Source organism: Hordeum vulgare, chromosome 2H (genome assembly GCF_904849725.1).
Source record: "Hordeum vulgare subsp. vulgare chromosome 2H, MorexV3_pseudomolecules_assembly, whole genome shotgun sequence".
NCBI classification, from domain to species: Eukaryota; Viridiplantae; Streptophyta; class Magnoliopsida; order Poales; family Poaceae; genus Hordeum; species Hordeum vulgare.
Window position 1 is genome coordinate 608,976,472 of NC_058519.1, and position 3,816 is coordinate 608,980,287.

The following is a 3,816-nucleotide window of genomic DNA, read 5'->3' on the forward strand; positions in this document are numbered from 1 at the left end:
AATAGATCTAGGCATTGTCATATTAGGTATGCAATCCATAAGTAGCTCTCATAATAGATTCATAAGGTAATTTTATTTTCTTTCTAGGAAAGTTCTCCATGCCTTTCCTTAATGGAAATTGAAATCTAACATTTCCTTCTTTCATATCAATAATTGCATGAATCGTTCTAAGGAAAGGTCTATCAAGAATAATAGGACATGTAGGATTGCAATCTATATCAAGAACAATGAAATCTACAGGCACATAATTCCTATTTGCAACAATAATAACATCATTAATCCTTCTCGTAGGTTTCTTAATTGTAGAATCCGCTAGATGCAAATTTAAGGAGCAATCATCAAATTCATGGAATCCTAGCACATCACATAAAGTTTTTGGAATCGTGGAAACGCTAGCACCCAAATTAAACAAAGCATAGCACTCGTAATCTTTAATTTTAATCTTAATAGTAGGTTCCCACTCATCATAAAGCTTTCTAGGTATAGAAACATCGAACTCAAGTTTCTCTTCAAAAGATTTCATCATAGCATACACAATATGTTTAGTAAAAGCTTTATTTTGATTATAAGCATGCAGAGAATTCAACATGGATTGCAATAAGAAAACACAATCAATCAAAGAACAACTATAATAATTAAAGTCCTTGAAATCTAAAAGAGTGGGTTCATTCCTATTTCAAATTTTGACCTCTTCAATCCCACTTTTATCAATCTTAGCATTAAGATCTATAAACTCCGAATCATTGGGACGCCTTTTAAATAAACTTGACTCGTGTCCAGTCCCATCTTTTGCCAGATTTATACTAGCAAACAAATATTCAATAGGAGCCACATCAATCACTTTAAGATGTTCATCATTATTATCACGAGAAAGCACCTTTTCAAGCCATTCACCCTCATCACGTATTCTAGCGGTTCTTTCCTTACACTCATCAATAGAAATTCTCATAGCTTTTAAAGACTCATTAATATCATCCTTGGGTGGAATAGATATAATTTTCAAAGAATCAATATCAAGTGAAATTCTTGTTGGGGAACGTTGCATGGGGAACAAAAAATTTCCTACGCACACGAAGACCTATCATGGTGATGCCCATCTACGAGTGGAGATTAGATCTACGTACCCTTGTAGATCGCACAGCGGGAAGCGTTAAGAAACGTGGTTGATGTAGTGGAACGTCTTCACGTCCCTCAAACCGTCCCACGAACCGTCCCGTAATCCGCCCCACGATTCGTTCCAATCTAGTGCCGAACGGGCGGCACCTCCGCGTTCAGCACACGTACGGCTCGACGATGATCTCGGCCTTCTTGATCCAACAAGCAAGACAGAGAAGTAGATGAGTTCTCCGACAGCGTGACGGCGCTCCGGTGGTGGTGATGACCTACTCCTGCAGGGCTCCACCCGAGCTCCGCAGAAGTCCGATCTAGAGGTAAAACTGTGTGGTATAGGCTAGAGTTGCACGTGGCAAAGTTGTGTCTCAAAAAGCCTAAACCACCACTATATACAGGAGGGAGGCGAGAGGCTAGCCTTGAGCGACAAGGCCCTCAAAGTGCGCCGGCCTCTAGGAGGAGGAGGACTCCTCCTCCAATTTGGTTTGGGAAGGAGGAGTCCTCCTCTTCCTTCCCACCTCCCTCTTTCCTTTTTCTTTTTATTTTCTTTTGGTATTTTCTTATGTGGCGACATAGCCCTCTTGGTCTGACTCCACCAGTCCACTAAGGACTTGTGGCGCCACCCTAGGGCCTTGGGCTCACTCCCGGGTGGGTGGCCCCCTTCCGGTGAACATCCGGAACCCATTCGTCACTCCCGGTACACTGCCGGAATTGCCCGAAACTTTCCGGTAACCAAATAAAACCATACTATACATCAATCTTCGTTTTCGGACCATTCGGGAAACCCTCCTGATGTTCGTGATCTCATCTGGGACTCCGAACAATATTCGGTAACCACCGATATAACTCAACTATACTAAAACATCATCGATCCTTAAGTGTGCAGACCCTGCGGGTTCGAGGACTATGTAGACATGACCCGAGGCACTTCTCGGCCAATATCCAATAGCGGGACCTGGATGCCCATATTGGATCCTACATATTCTCCGAAGATCTTATCGGTTGATCCTCAGTGTCAAGGATTCATATAATCCTGTATGTCATTCCCTTTGTCCTTCGGTATGGTACTTGCCCGAGATTCGATCGCTGGTATCCACATACCTATTTCAATCTCGTTATCGGCAAGTCTCTTTACTCGTTCCGTAATACAAGATCCCGTGTTTTACACTTAGCCACATTGCTTGCAAGGCTTGTGTGTGATGTTGTATTACCGAGTGGGCCCCGAGATACCTCTCCGTCACACGGAGTGACAAATCCCAGTCTGGATCCATACTAACTCAACGGACACCTTCGGAGATACCTGTAGAGCACCTTTATAGTCACCCAGTTACGTTGCGACGTTTGATGCACACAAGGTATTCCTCCGGTGCCAGTGAGCTATATGATCTCATGGTCATAGGAACAAATACTTGACACGCAGAAAACAATAGCAATAAAACGACACAATCAATATGCTACGTTCATAGTTTGGGTCTAGTCCATCACATGATTCTCCTAATGATGCGATCCAGTTATCAAGCAACAACACTTGTACATAGTCAGAAAACCTTGACTATCCTTGATCAACTCGCTAGCCAACTAGAGGCTTGCTAGGGACATTGTTTTGTCTATGTATCCACACATGTATCTATGTTTTCATTCAATACAATTATAACATGGATAATAAAAATATTATCTTTAAATACGAAATATAATAATAACTATTTATCATTGCCTCTAGGGCATATTTGCAACAATTCCATCAACGTTCCTGGCCAAATCATCAATCTTGAGCAATTTTTCTTCAATCATAGCATTGAAACCTTTTTGAGAGCTAATGAATTCTTTAATATTAATCTCAAGATCAGAGGGAATCTTATTATAATTTCCATAAGAATTGTTTAGGAATTCCCATAATTGTTAGAGGAATTTCTAGGAAACGGCCTAGGATTGAAATTACCTATATACGCGTTATTGCCAAAATTGTTCCTACCAACAAAATTCACGTCCACAGATTCATTATTATTTCCAATAAAAGAAGACAAAGGCATATCATTAGGATCAATAGGAGCACTCTTACTAGAAAACAATTTCATCGATTCATCCATCTTTCCATTCAAAGTATTTATTTCTTCAATAGCGTACAATTTTTCACTAGGAGAAGATCTTTCAGTATGCCATTGAGAGTAATTTGACATAATGTTATCTAGGAGATTTGTAGCTTCCCCTAATGTGATTTCCATAAAAGTACCACTCGCGGCGGAATCTAAAAGATTTCGAGAAGGAAAATTTGATCCCGCATACAAAATTTGTATAATCATCCATAAACTCAAACCATGCGTGGGGCAATTTCTAATCATTAGTTTCATCCTCTCCCAAGATTGTGCAACATGCTCATGATCAAGTTGCTTAAAATTCATTATAACGTTTCTAAGGGAGATAATCTAAGCAGGCGGAAAGTACTTGGAAATAAAAGCATTTTACACTTATTCCACGAATCAATACTATTTTTAGGTAAAGATGAAAATTAAGTTTTAGCACGATCTCGTAGTGAGAAAGGAAATAGCTTCAATTTAACAATTTCATTACCCACATCTTTCTTCTTTTGCATATCACATAACTCAACGAAAGTATTTAGATGTTATGCGACATCTTCACTAGGAAGGCCAGAAAATTGTTCTTTCATAACAAGATTGAGCAAAGCGACATTAATTTCACAAGATTCCA